Source organism: Leptodactylus fuscus, chromosome 5 (assembly GCF_031893055.1).
Source record: "Leptodactylus fuscus isolate aLepFus1 chromosome 5, aLepFus1.hap2, whole genome shotgun sequence".
Taxonomy (NCBI): domain Eukaryota; kingdom Metazoa; phylum Chordata; class Amphibia; order Anura; family Leptodactylidae; genus Leptodactylus; species Leptodactylus fuscus.
The window spans coordinates 216,071,233-216,087,496 of NC_134269.1; positions in this window are offsets into that span (position 1 = coordinate 216,071,233).

Sequence of the window (16,264 nt, forward strand, 5' to 3'; positions counted from 1 at the left end):
ACAGGAACAAGTGCATTCCTAGCACCGCTGTCAGCAGAGGACACGGTTACCTATAGGTATGAAGGGGTTAACCCATGTCCTAAATACACAGGAACAAGTGCATTCCTAGCACCGCTGTCTGCAAACAACCTGGTTACCCTATAGGTATGAAGGGGTTAAATAGGTAATGTGGCACATGTCCTAAATACACAGGAGCAAGTGCATTCCTAGCACCGCTGTCTGCAAACAACCTGGTTACCCTATAGGTATGAAGGGGTTAACCCATGTCCTAAATACACAGGAACAAGTGCATTCCTAGCACCGCTGTCTGCAAACAACCTGGTTACCCTATAGGTAGGAAGGGGTTAAATAGGTAATGTGGCACATGTCCTAAATACACAGGAGCAAGTGCATTCCTAGCACCGCTGTCTGCAAACAACCTGGTTACCCTATAGGTATGTAGGGGTTAAATAGGTAATGTGGCACATGTCCTAAATATACAGGAACAAGTGCATTCCTGGCACCACTGTCTGCAGACAACCTGGTTACCTTATAGGTATGAAGGGGTTAAATAGGTAATGTGGCACATGTCCTAAATATACAGGAGCAAGTGCATTCCTGGCACCACTGTCTGCAGACAACCTGGTTACCCTATAGGTATGTAGGGGTTAATTCCAGCACTTAACCTATTATGGGCTGGAGCACAAACACGTCGACTTTTTTTTTTTCTTCCCATCTCTTCCATCAGCTCAAGAAAGCGAGGAGCCCCGTAAATGAAATGATTCATCACAACAATGCAAATAAGTTTGTGCACCCTTCATCGTAAACTAAACAAAATCCATAAACAGCTCACTGTAAATGACTGCGCCGACTTGTTAGAGCGCCAGAGACATCCCATTTACATGGCTATATCAATAATCGATAAAAAGCCTACAATATGGCCAATAAATGTTATTAATGATCGCAGAGGGGTTTTTAGTTCAGGACATGAGCAGGGGTTTACGAGGGCTGCATTGCACAAAGATGGACATATGGAGGTCAGGGGGGGGGGGCTTAAAGGCCAACATGGCTCTTAGGCTGGTTATAGGGCCACCAATCATAAAAGTTGGTTGATGTGGGTAACCGCAGTGTTCCCATTTGATCAATGGGGGGGGGGACATAAAAAGGAAATATTTTATTATTATTTTATTATTATTATAATTATAATTATTATTATTATTATTTATCTTTTAATATGGCATATTATATTATATAAAGACATTCCCTTTAAGGAGAGGTTTAGCTTTTGTATTACTATATTAGTACTTATTATATATATATATAAGGGCCATCCCTTTAAGGAGTGTTTATAATACTATAGTGTTATATATTATATTATTTCTATATTATTATTATTATTATTATTATTATTATTATTATTATTATTATTTCTATATTATTATTATTATTATTATTATTTCTATATTATTATTATTATTTCTATATTATTATTTCTATATTATTATTTCTATATTATTATTATTATTATTATTATTATTTCTATAATATTATTATTATTATTATTATTATTATTATTATTATTATTATTATTATTTTTATTATTATTATTATTTCTATATTATTATTTCTATTATTATTATTATTATTATTATTATTATTATTATTATTATTATTTTGTATTATTGGTTATTTTCTATTACATCAGACCTCAGGTTTAGCAGACACGCACATAACACGTCCCACTGGTTCGATCCATCCGATGGGAGATTTCCTCTAGATATGGTGTCAGGGCTGCAGATAGGGTGACATAATCTAAATATCAAGATGAACAGGGGCGGCCTTGGGTAATGGGAAATCAATGGCGAGCGTGGTTGTAAGGTATAGATAATGTGCGGCTTATAACTAGATGAGTAATTGTAATTAAAGGGGTTGTCTATACTGGACGGACCCTGACTGTACGCTCCATTAGTCACAATGGAGACCTGCCACAAATAAATCATTTTGCTGCGGATCCTGACATTACATGGGAGATGCATTGAATTCAATGGAAGCTGAGAAAGGAGTCTGTCAGGCGGATTTAGCCTAAAAGCCCCAACACCACTGGGGAGGTGAATGTATCTCGGTGACCATTTATAGCGGTGCCATAACTGTTGCCGCCATGTTTGCAAGTGTCCGATGGATGTCATCAAGCTAAGAAAGTATCCTGGTGGCCCCCATAAAGAGAACCTGTCATCACCTTCAGTTCTTTCCATCTTTATGCGCCGCCCCACTGATTACAACACAGTTGGAATTTTTTCTCTATTACCCACCGTTCCAAGTCATAGCATGATCTCTAACTAGACTCCCTAATGGCAAGTGGGTGGTGTCAAGCAGGAGTAGTCAGGCGGCATGACTCTAATCAGAGGTGGACAGTGTTTGGGTTCAGAATCCCTCCCCTATGTCTGCTCCTACCTGATAACACCCATTTGTCATTAGGGAGTCTAGTTAGCCTATCAGGCACCAATGCTAAGTACACTGATAGCTCAGGAACGGTGGGGGATAGAGAAAAAATTCCAACTGTGCTGGAATCGGTGGAGAAGAGGCTATTAAATAATGAAAAGAACTGGAATTGGTGGTGAGGACGAATTATCCTCTTTAAAAGTGATACAAAGGATTACATAAGGGAACGTTGGTCGGTAATGATGAACAGAGAAGGGTCGGGAGGACCAGAAAGACCTCAGATTTGGCAGCACCCAGCCTGGCCAAGCCTTTTATCCATGCTTGAACAGAAGGTGGAGGGCTAGAGTCTCACCCTGGCATGGGTTTCCATTCGGTGACCCCCCGAATGGAAACCTAATCTGCATTAAAAAAGCAGTTACCGTAGGAAAGCCATGGACCCCATAGACTAGAATGGGGTCCATGTGGTTTCCACTCGGTTTCTGCACGAAAAATGTTTAGAGGGGAACGGAACGGGAAGTAGAGACTTGTGGTGGACCAGACGGCATAAACCCGGTTGTGGCGAAGAATCAGCGAGACGAGTAGCCTTTTATCCATATTTGTCCATTATTCCGAGCTGGTTTTTTTACAATATTTTTCTTAGACGGACGGCTCCTTTAAGCATAATAGGGAAGCTCAAGTGGTTCCTTGCTTTTAACTCTGTATCTGTAGATCCATTATAGAAGGTTTAGCAAGCAAAAGCAATTTATTCAGCCACACAAGCTGCAGTATCACAACGAGGATCTACAAATTGGCTTTCTGTCTTTCCAAAATGACCGCCAAGGAAGATAATAATCCGGGGGGGAGGGGGGGGGGGGCGGTATCCATTATCTAGCAGGGTAGAAAATGTGCTTGAAAGTTGTCAGATATTTACCCAAGTAATCTTCAAAGAAGGTGTCTGTCTGTGAGGTGAGACATTGTGATCCGGAACATCCAATGGACCAAGAGCGTCTTACCTGAAGGTACAAGTCTATGATCATGATGAACGTATGAAGAGGCGTCAACTCGCCTCTGGCCAGCTTTAGTGATCCACCGATGGACCTGAGAGATGGAGCCAACAAGTTCACATGACAAACCTTCCCTAGATCTACTGGTTATACCAATATTTACCTATATAATGCCATGTAGACATGGCCAGAAGGTCACTCCATGAATGGTGGAGACATATCATCGGGTTGACATTGACTATTGGTGCCAAGTTGGTGGTTTGAGAATCTTCAAAGACCCATCCAAGGTTAATAAGAATCCTCAGAGAATGGCAAGACCCCTCCAAGGTTGATTGGAGTCGGGAAAGATTTTTTATCCCCTGACATGGACAACTGGCATAAGCCTCATGGGGTTCATTCCTTCCTCTGGACACTGTAGGGATTGTAGGGTTATAGATTGGACTTGATGGACTGATGTCTTCTTCCAACCTATGTAACTGTGTATTGGTATAGTTAGGTGGCAGCAACTGTACAAATGTGTGTTATGAGATATATAACAGCAGAAATATACCAGACCGTACTCGAGCCAGCCAAACTGATGTAAGCTGGAAACTGATGGCACAATGGGTTCTCCAAGACTAGGTAAAGGCAAGAATAAGATTGTTCCACACTCTGGGGTTGATCCATCAAGTCCAACCAATAACCCTACAGTGTTGATCCAAAGGAAGGCAAAAAAAACACAATTGCCCCATGTAGGATCCATTGCCCGTTGCGACTGCTACCATTGCATCCTCTATAGCTACGCCCCTGCTGCCTGCAGATCACACTGCTTGTGCATATGTTAAATTGCATCCTCTACCTAAGTATTAATTTTTTGTCCATATATACAACCTATATCGTATTATCCGCCTTCCACCCGCTATATGCAGCAAGATATCTCGCTACATCACAAAACACATCACTCATCTCAGGCCGGCTCCAGATACATGACAGCAAATTGTATGTAATGCATCGCCTTGTATAATCCCCATAGAGCACCTAAGGTATGTGGTATGAACGGATGGCCACCAATTACAGCCCTGTGCAAAAAATGTAGGCATATCTGCTTTAAAAAATAGAAGGGTTCATCGTTTATTCTTATGAAGAAGAGAGAAATCTAATCCTATCAATATTAGATGTGACCTTTGCTCTTTGGAGGAGGAGCCCTGGAAGTGATAATCCGGCCCCCGCAGAGCCCTGATCTCATCATCATCCTCCAGTCTGTCTGGGATGACATGAAGAGAGAGACGGATTGGACAAGCCTACATTCGTAGAAGATCTGGGCTTGGATCTTCAAGATGGCGGGGGGGGGGGGGGGGCAACAACCTCCCTGCCATATCTCTACAAGTACCCAGAAGAACCGATGGAAGGCAAAGGGCAAAGGTCACACCAAATATTTACATTTCCCTTTTGTTTATCCACTACATAACCTATTAACCCTTCTATTTTGGAAAGCATTCTTAGGGTGGGTTCATATCTGCACCCCGGTCTCCGCTTTCAGGTTTACGTCTTCTGCCGACAGGAGACAGAAACCCGGCAGACAGTGTCCGCCCGCGAGCGTTTCGTGGTCTCTGCGGCCAAACCATTTTTTTTTTTAATGGGCGCTCGCAAGTGGACACTTTGCAAACCCATTCCAATGAATGGGCTTGAAAAGCGACTGCTGGTTTCCGTCTCCTGTCCAGTTCCTCGGGCAGAAGACGGCAACCTGAAAGTGGAGACCCGGGGTGCAGGCGTGAACCCGCCCTTTTTTCCATGCCTGAAACTTCTGCACAGCCCTATCTACGGTACCGATTCGCGATTTTACATAGGACAGTAGAGAACCTCCTCCATTCCTAAAGGTATTACAATCCAGAAAGGGTTAACGCGGAATTCTCATCTCTGCCCCAGAGCCGCGCCGATCCGCGCGCCCTTATTCACGTCGGTCTTTCGATGCCCCTGCTATTCATAACTAAGTAGATGCCATAATAAGCCTTTGTAGAGGGAATGTGCTTAAGACGCTAAGCCCCGAGCACAGCAAACAGCCCGGTATAATACGACAATAGCGTTCGGCGTGGATGGACGTAAATTGCCTGCCGATGCTTTTAGAACTTTATTCCGCTCACCGAGATAAACCCGCCGCCCCTTGGACCAGCTGAGCCCCCATGTCAGGGATATCTGTCCACAGATGTTCGCTTCATCAGCGCGCTAGATTAAAGGGTCCGAACGCTCACCAAGAGCCAAATCCTGCCCATAAATAGTCTGCCATCAGTATCCATGCATGGACTTAACCTTTAGCAGATGGTTAAGCTTCCGCAGAATTGATTACATTTTGATGCACACCGTTTTCCTTGTTAATACTGATTTTTTAATTATATCCCCGGATTACAATCCAGGCAGCCGGATAAACGTTAATTCCATAGCAATACTGATAAAGCTGAGCGCTCCCCGTCCATCCCCCCCCCCCCCCCTCCCCATTTACCTCCAGCATGTGTTACTCTATAAGCGGCACCGTTTATTGGTTGACAGTGTCACCAATCCCTGCTATTTGGGCTAAAACAATAAACCGGGGAAACAAACCACCCGTGGAAGAATTTCCATAATCCCCCCCCCCCCCCCCAGGCTCGGGAGCGTAACTTTGATGTTTGATTTGGCAGGGTCCGTGTAAAGGTTAATGTTTTCAATCAAGGTTAATACTTCAAGCCTTGATTTCCTGAGGGCTCTGTAATACGTACGGTACAAAGGGACGGATTCTGCGCCGCCAAGGCGCGCACCTGTTTTACTGCCACGTGGGAATAATTATAGGCAAGCGAATAGTGCGCACCGTAGGCACCGGCTGCTCATCATCTACACGTCCTATAATCACAGTGCACTAAGACTGCCATCTTATACTCCAGTCTCTAATAGGAGAACATCATAGGAAATTGCAACATTAGAAATTGATACATTTTGTCTATTATGGGTTATTACGACACAATAGAGATGAGCGAGTAGTATTCGATCAAATACCTCACCGCCATAGGGATGCGTGTAAGCGGCCGAACACCAAGGGATTAAGTGCATCGAATATTCATTGCGTTTAACCCCTTGGTGTTCAGCTGCTTACACACATTCCTATGGCGGCAAGGTATTCGATCGAATACTACTCGCTCATCTCTACAACACACCTATGAGCTAACCTAGATTTATACTATAACGTAGGCCCTATTCACATCTGAGTTTGGGTTTCCGAACGGATACCTATACACATTAAAATGCGCTTACCTGGGAAACCCGCGGACCCCATAGCACTTTTCTCTCTGCATGTTTTCTGCAGAAACCACATGGACCCCATTATAGTCTATAGGGTCCTAGGGTTTACGCTTTTAAATTCATATAGATTTCCATTTCGAGGTCCCCTGGTGGAAACCCAAATAATAATATCTTACATACAGTTACTTGGTTCACACTGGCGTCGCCTCTCCGTTGCTGGGGTCGGACCGCTAAAACAGTGGTAACAAACGGATTCCGATGAACCCCATGGACTTTAAGGAGGTTCGTCGGGTCGTTATTAGCGTTGAGCAAGCGGGATCGGGAAAGATGGGATCCGATCGGTGATCGAACAGATTTCACGATCGGGATCGGCTGGAAAATGATCGGAAATCGGATTTTAAAAATGATCTTGAAATCTCAAGATCGGCTCAACCCCAGTCATTATAAAACCAAAACTAGTAGATGAGTAACGGGACCTTTTCCTCCGACGATTTTCGGCGGACGCTGCAACAGGGTCTTGAATGGAGACTCCGCCTGTGACGTAAATGTAGCCTGAATCGGTCCTATGTGGGTGTTCCTGACCCCTCCTACTTATTTTTTTGAAAGTTTTTGCAAGAAATCAGAAATTTTTGGACACAACAGGAGTCTGGCTACTACCATTGCTCCTGGATCTTTTTCATATACTTTCAACTCTTGACTTCTGATCCGGTCCCCCAGCTATGCATGTGACTGACAGTACTGTGCAAAACTTATAGGCAGGTGTGGGGAAAATGTAAGTATGCTAGGTTAAGCTAGGTTCACGTTAGCAATGGGGTGTCCATTGTTCTAATCCATTGGAGGACTGGAACGATGGACATAGTGGACACCAACAGAACCCGAAGGGCCTCATTGACTATAACAGGGGGGGTCATTACGTGTCCATTCTTTTTCATTGAAAGCAATGGACGGACTTGCAGGAATTCTTGACCTCATAAATATTCAGGAAAATTCTGCCGGATGTCAATTTTGATCTGTTTGTCTCGGATTTTCACAACGGATCTCATCCTTTGCAATGCATAGGGTGATAAGCGCAAGAAGATCTGCATGTCTTGGCCCGGGAAGTCTGCAGAGTGTGGATTGAGCCTTGGAATCGCGTTGCTGATTGAAGCGTAACACGCCAAGGCTCATGGCACATTGACTCGCGAGCTAATGATATGGTCTCGTGGAAATGGCCCCTCCGATCTGCCTTTCTGACAGTAAGTAAAGGGGATTGTCTGAAGGAAACTCCAGCGCGCTGCTCGAGTCTGGCACCAGAACAAAGACGCGTCCTCGGGGTATTTTTATCACAAGTAAAACACAGAATTAGCGTCTTATTGTTCTCTGGTATCAGTACAGCAAGTCATTAACAAAGCCTATTATAATGGTATACGCTGTATATAACGTATACCCCAGATCTGTCGCTGCTCGGAGCCTCCATATTACAGTCATGATGCAATAGCCTAATAGCCCCGGACTGTCAGACTACATCAGATAAATCCTCTTAGGTCACTGACAGGTATAGACAGCTGATAAAAATTTACAAGGTATCTGAATGGAAAAATCAATTTCCGCAAACCCGTTGCGACCTTGAGAAACGCACTGGATGACAAAAGTCGACATATTAGACATATTTTCTCCTATATTGTATGGTGGGTCTACGGACACAAGGATTCTGCATCCCGATCCTTCTTTCCATTGATGTCTGCCGGCAGGGTACGTCCCAATACATATTAGACGGCTGCCAAAATTGAACGTTTACAAAGACGATGTGTCTGGTTATCTTATATAGTCACGGGCAAATATAAGAAACTTTGTGATATAGTTTATCAGAGAAAAATGCTTCTTTCTCCACTTATAAGGCTGTGTTGCTTTTTCTATTATACTGACTTTCACTCTGAAAACTCTGCTTTATCCATCTTGATGGAAGAGTTGGTCATCCCCAGTCCTGTAGGGGGCAGCAGTCAAATAAGATTCACTGTGACCTGAGGAGGCTTCGCGGGGGGAAGGTCAAGTGGTTAGCAGGGGCGTAACTACCGCGGAGGCAGCTGCCACAGGACCCGGGGCATTAGGGGGCCCGGTGACAGCCCTTTTTTTTCTTAATAGGGCGTTACCAGCTGGAGTCCAGCCAGTGACGGGCCCTATTTACTTACCGATCCGGGCTGGACCAGGATCGGTAAGTGACACCGCGAGCCCTGCAAAGACTATTATTATACACGGGGGTCTTTGTGGACCCCCGAGTATAATGATCGGAGGCCCGGGAGAGGTAAAAAAAACATTAAAAAACTGTGTTACTTACCTCTCCAGGCTCCAGGCAGGCTTCGGCCTAGTTGTTTGACGTCTCTGACGTCCCATACCCTCGGCCTGCTTCCCGGGTCATGTGATGTCCGACATCATTGAAGAAGGACGATGGCGTAGGAGTCGGGGGACAGGTAAATAACAGTAGTTTTTTATGTTTTTATCCCCCCGGGTCCCCGATTATTATACTTGCATACTTGCATTAAAATTGGTTGTTTTTTTGTAAAGTTATGCAACAATAACGGAATGAATTCCAAAATGCTTCTAAAACTTGTTATGTGGAGCCACAAAAAGTGAACCTTGTGGGTGTAGAAACCTATAACGTGACCAGTTACCTTGGTGCCCTAGCCTAAATTTTCCAAAAAAATTGTCTCCAGCTTGGGAATTTTTTGTCATTATAGTGAATACTTAACTAAGGTTGCGAAGTAATTTTTTTTTCTTGTCAATTAACCAAATTAAGTGACCTCTGCCCTTTGCCTTCCATTAATTCTTGTCGGCACTTGCAGACAGTTTTTGAAGGAATTTGGTAGGGGAGGTTGTTCCTGCCACCATCTTGGAGAACAAAGTCCAGATCTTCTATGGATTTAGGCTTGCTCCAATCCGTCAGTCTCTTCGTATAATCCAAGACAGACTGGATCCTGATGAGTTCATGGCTCTGCGGGGGCCGGCTCATCACTTCCAGGACTCCTCCTCCTGATGGGATTTAGATTCCTCTTTCCTTCATTCACTTGATTTAGTTCACGCCAAAAAACAATCTATTAACCCTTCTATTTCTGGAAGCGTTCTTAAAGCCTAAAGCTTTTGCACAGTGCTGCCAATCCAATATTTGCATGCACATTGAATTAATTTTTCGCACGTCTCTGCCGCTATCCCCTATCTGACAATGGCTCATTCTAATTTCTATTTCACCGTGAGCCGCTCCTGCCTCAATGAGGAACGGACTGTATCCCGAATTCTAATGGTCACTGTATCCATCCGTTATAATTGATATAAAATCGGCGCTGGAGATACAAATGTAGAATTTGCAAAATAGCTCGGTGTGACACAAGAAATGGCGCGGTCTCCGGCGCCATCCATCACGGTTACTGTACCCTAATTGACATCCTAAGGGCCTTATTGTATTAAACCAGTCGCTGACAGGTGCAATGATAAGTGATAGCGGCCCGTAATCGCTTGCATCCGTCTGAGCGCCTTGTCCTACCTCCCTGCCCGGTTGCTACGTCTTAAGGTGGGCATTTAAGACGGCTTATTAGCATGCCGCGGTTTCATTTGTGTGCAGCCGCTGCTTCAATTGCTGCAGAAATACATTTTTTATGGCTGCTCTTCTTGACAATACGTGTTAGGGATTAGCTCATTTAATACATACTGTCTTGTTCCCCTGACTACCTGTGTGTGTAGCAATCATCCTATAATAAGAAAAATGGTGGGATGAAGAAATGAAAGCCTGCGCTGATATAGCTCCGGGGAAGGAATTCATCCTTTGGCATCTTATTCAGAAGAGCAGACATATGTTACAGTCAACTTTGCCTCCTTATAGCAAAAGCACCAGAGGGTCTGGTCCAGATGTTGCTAATCCGTACATGAAGGCGTAAAGTGCTGACGCTGTGATACGAATAAAGATAACTTGTTCCAAAGTATGAAAAATAAATACCTTGTATCCGAATCCCCCGGCCCCATTATCTATGCCCGGCCGGGTCCACTGCTTAGCGCAACTTTAACAAATCAAGGGAAATAGATTAAACCCAGTTCATCTGCATGTGGCGTAATCTACAATAAAAAGTGATTTGCGGCCGCATTGTTTAGAATACAGATGCCTCCGGTGTCGCCTTGACAGGACTGGGGGAGTTTGGGAGGATTTATTAAGGGAAGACCGCAGAAAGCAGGTGGAATCGTAAAACAGCCGTCACTTCAGGAGTAAATTTGTCACTCCTTGTGCGCCTTCGGTTATTGGAGTTCGCCGGATTTTGGGGGGTTTATGTCACAGAGGTTTGCTTAAAGGGCAAGGGTGGTTTGTTCATTGGTTGAGCGTTGGCCCCATGGGGAACGCTTGATCCTCTTGATCATCCTACGTTGGGCTGGATGAAGTTATGCAGAGATGTTATATGAAGCTCCTGGGAATTTATGTAAAATCTGTAACAGAGTATCCCATTTACCATATGCCAAGGTGGGACCATGAGGTCAAAACTGATGAGGGCCAAGGTAGGACCATAAGGCCAATACTGATGGGGCCACTGGGATCAAGGTGGGACCATGAGGTCAATACTGATGGAGCCACAGGGGCCAAGCTGGGACAATGAGGCCAATACTGATGGAGCCACTGGGGAAAAGGTGGGATCATGAGGTCAAACTGATGGGGCCACTGGGGTCAAGGTGGGATCATGAGGTCAATACTGATGGAGCCACTGGGGCCAAGGTAGGACCATGAGGCCAATACTGATGGAGCCACTGGGGCCAAGGTAGGACCATGAGGCCAATACTGATGGGGCAAGTGGGATCAAGGTGGGACCATGAAGCCAATACTGATGCGGAAACTGGGATAAAGGTGAGACCATGAAGCCAATACTGATGCGGAAACTGGGATAAAGGTGGAACCATGAGGTCAATACTGATGGGACAACTTGGATCAAGGTTGGATCATGAAGTCATTACTGATTGGGCCAAGGTGGGACCATTGGACCACTGGGGCCAATACTGGTAGGAGCACTGTGGCCAAGGTGCAGATCCTACTTTTTCACCTCTTTTAGCAGCATGAGAACCTGTCAGGTAACTTTGAGCCACTAGACCACCAGTAGAACTAAACCACTAGTCAAAGGTGAAACTGCTGGGTCTGAATGCAAAACGTCCAGGCCCTCCAACTATAATGTATAGTATTAATCTCCTCATATTGGTTCTTTAAGGTTCCTGGGTCCAACTGCACACCCTCAAATTATACTCCTGCCGCCAGCAGGTCCTTAGTATCCCAAAAATCTCTAAGCTAACTCTGTCCATGCCTAGGATTTATATAAGTCTATACTTACCTGCCTCACAGGTCATGTATAGTTTACTGAAGCCAGATTAGTACATCTTGGCTTTATTGCCCATGCGCTGAACATTGGGCGCATGCGCAGCGAAGCTAAGGTGTAGCTCTTGGGGGTCCACTGTCCAAATAGACTACAATACCCTTCATATTTGGGTGTCTTCAGCTGGGCCAATATTGTCCTAGAGCCTGGGCCGAACCAAGGATCCTTTGATACTCTGGTGAGCCGGTCCGACAATGACTATATGAATGTATATCGCAGGCAATCTCCATGAAGAACATAGTGGCACCCATGTAAAATCAAATTTTTCATTTTCACAATTTTATGCAATTTTTTGGATTTATACGGTATACAGTATTCACTTGTCTGGACTGCTACCTTTGTAGGGTGAAATTGTAGAAATTTGGGCACAGGACTTCCAGCATAAGGTCAGGCTATCTATAAATCCTGGTTATGTGGCCGCTCCGCCGTTCTATTAGGTTCATACTCTACCTCCCCTAAATCCTCAATCTTCAAAAACACCAGAATCATCCAAAATACATTGCAGAGCTTATTCTCAAATCCATTGCAGATTCGGCATCGCATTGCTTTAATATGCTGTCAGATTCTGGAGACATAAAAAAAGAATATGTAAAAAATATGACTAGCGTGGTCCCAGAGGCATCAAGGAGCTGCTAATGTAAGAATCCGCCGCTCTTATGCATCATCTATAGACACGCACCGAGCAATGAATGGTGGCTGAGTCGCATCCACGCACATCTGCCAAAGTCAGAAGAGGCAACGGGTGCAATAATCTGCTAAATGTGAACCCGGCCAATCATTCTATCAAAAGTAATATGCAAAAGAGAAATCTGAAAAGCAAATCTTATTCCATTTTCATAGCACCGTCCTGTTCTGCAGCATTGTACAGATTGTAGATCCCTGTGCACACAATCTAAAATCCTAACTAACCTAGTAGTATGTTTGTGGGGTGTACGAGGACACGGACTCTGACCCATGCAATAGCAGAAAAACACATTGCGATTTACAGAACCAGCAAAGAGCTCTGGGTAATCTCATCCACACAGTGCGGGAAACAAACGCTGCGGAAAAGATGCGTCTAGGGCAGTGATGGAGAACCTATGAAACGCGTGGGAAGGTGAGACGCCAAGACATGGGTGGCAAACACATAGTCATTGTGTTATTGCAATAAGAAGCTGCCGATACTTTTTACTCACCTGTCTACACTCCTGTCTTGGGCTCCTCTAGGTGGCGCTATACTTACGTCACGATACTACAAAACGCCAGGATGTTGTATGTAGCTTCTTCTGCATTGTCTATAGCGGAGGGCAACCAGAACTGGAGTAAGGGTTCACATTTGCATTGTATTTTTTGGTTTTCCGATTCGTCACAGCTGGTGTCACATAATAAACATCGACCAACACACCCCATTGAATTATAATGGGGTCCATCAGTTTCCAACATGGGGTCCATCATTTTACCTAATCCGTTGCAGATTCCGCAGAAAGTCCTGCATAGAAGGCTTTTCTGTCCTCTAGATTTATAATCTATGGGGTCCACAGGTATCCGCTGTTTAAGTGGCTGGGTCTCCGCTATTTGGGCCCCATGTTGGACGCCTAGTTCACATTTCGTCCAATTTGAAAAAAAATGCTTTACGCTAGGTTTACACTGGCATTCCTCTGTCCATCATTTAGATCCGCATGGGGACCTGAAAGTCGAAGAGCCCGTGGACCCCAAAGACTGCAATGGGGTACGCCGGGTGTCCATTCGTTGTATACCAAACAGCGCAGGACTTTTCTCTCTGCCGATTTTAGACGGAGTCTACGGCATAGTCTCCAACGCAGATGTGGATCCAGCTTTAGGTTGAGGCCGCACATGGCTTTTTTGGTGTAGATTTGGCGCAGGACATTTCTCTCCGACATTATAGTCTATGAGATCCGCAGGTTTCTGTGGGTAACTGCTTAATAAGCGGATTGGGTTTTACCCAAGCGGACCTGAAAAGCGGAAACCTCAACGCAGGTCTGAATTTTTAGGCGTTTTTTAGGGTGTTTTTGACCCAGGAAAGTCTCAAAAACAGCTCGGGAAGAAGGAGTGTGAACATATAGAATCTGCAAGACAGAAGGAATCTGCACCGACTGCCCGTATGATACGTACGACATTGAGCGAGTGGATATTACTTTGGGGATTCGATGCGAACACGAGGATATGCTATGGCAATGTGTCTTTATTTGGTCTGCTATAACTATATCATTTCGGCGGCGCTCGCAACGTTACGTCTCCATCACCCCCCCTACAGGCTCAGTTGTTAAACTGAAATAGGTTTTACAATATCTAAGTGCAAAAATATTGCGCAACGATAGAATTATTACAGCAGATTGCCGCGCGGAAATAATGATTTTTACAGAGCAAAAAAAAAAAAAATCATAAATGTTTTAATACTATATTATAGGGGGTTTGGGTGCAATTATAAATCATAATTCCAAGTTACGGAACTTTTTAATTTTATTTTTTTATCCTTCAATCATTTTCGCTTTCCATAAAAATTTGCTGAATTCTGGTTTTAATTTTTAATTATCGTCGGCGCTCACTTTAAATGGTCAATTAAGTTTCATTGACTAAAACCAATATGAAGCGAAGGCGAAGGACTGAGAAATATCGTGAGCTTCAAGAGCCCCCTGGTGGCCGCTCACAAGTTATACAATGCAAACTATTTTGGATGCAACTTTTTTATTAAGAAATTTTTTAGTAAATGATGGCAAGTCTATTTTGATAGGAATACGTCCTTTATTGTATGGACAAGAGGTGTCATAGTGCAAGATAAAGCACCCTATATTAAGAAGATGAGCCATCAGTATATGATCAGTGGTGGTCAGACACGCACCCTGCACGGATTAGCTGTTGTGGCAGTCACAAGGTCTTGTGTAGGCTACTACTATAATAAAAGCAAAGCTGCAGCCCCATCCACTGTGTAGCGGCGGTGGCAGAGAACTGCTTGAATATGTTTCCAATCCATTGCAACAACTTCTGGTGCCAGGACTACCAGAGCACCTGATCTATGCAGGGTCCGGGTGTAGGACCCCCACACATCACATACTGGTGCCTATCAATAGGTTACCAGTATGAAAAATCCATTTGGGACTGGAAAGCTCTTTACGACTGGCACTAACGGCCCCTGAATTATTAAGAGGCTCCGGTGCACTCCTCAGAATGGAAATCTTGGAGTAGATTTTCTATATCGCTCGTACCCGTTTTTTGGCATTTGAGTTGCAGTAGACGTCTTGGGTTAAGGCATCTCCTTCCCACTCCACCCACCTTCATAACAAGTGGAAGGAAGAAAGAGGTGCAAGAAAGTACCATGCGCCAATGAGGCACCAGTTTTATGACCTAAAGAGAATAGTAAATACTCTCAATGTATTTTGGTTTGTGGTGTTTTTGGAAAATTTTTGGAATCAATGGCATGTTTTGGGGTAGGGAGCTTCTACAAAGGACATGAAAAACTCGTTCCAAAATTACAAAAAAATCCAAAAGTACCACTGCAAATAACATAGAATGCAAGCCACATCCGGTGCATGTTCGGTGAACCTCGGTATACTGGCCTGTCATGTTAGGCATCTTTGGAGACGGGCTCTTGCCAAAACTTGCCAAGAATATACAAGAACAGCACTGGGAACCAGATACTGTCCTAGGCAAAAAGTTGCTGTCGGTTTAGGGTCTGTCCACATCAGGTACCCTGTAACAATTTTGTGTATCATGATTGAAGTGCAAGAAGACAACCTTGCCGTAAACTTACCTTCTCTGTCACGGCTGCAAGAAGACCATGAGGTCATATTGGTGTTTGTGTCCATCGGGCCATGAAGCCCACGTCCATATTGTCCACAATGTCCATGATGTCCATGGTGTCCACGTGTGATGTATATAGCACCAGGGAGGTAGAAAGAGCGCCCATTTGACAACTTCTTTTAACCAGTATACAAACTGGCACCGAGATATTGGCTAGCAATGATGCCATTCACTGAGATCCGGCACAGAAACGCATAGCACAGTAAGTGAATCAGATCTGCTCTACTATAAGACAAGCTAAGCATAGACAAGCTCCATATTTTTAGCTCTTCTCGCTTTATCCTCTCGGCCTCCTACCTGTTTTCTCTCCTTTCACAAATCCTTCATTCATCGCTGTCTTGGTAGGAAGTCGAGCATCATGTCACACCTATCACCTTCCATCCTGACATCACTAGATGAACCACACGGTGACGGTGAAGCAGTGATATAAATATCCTCCATCTCCGA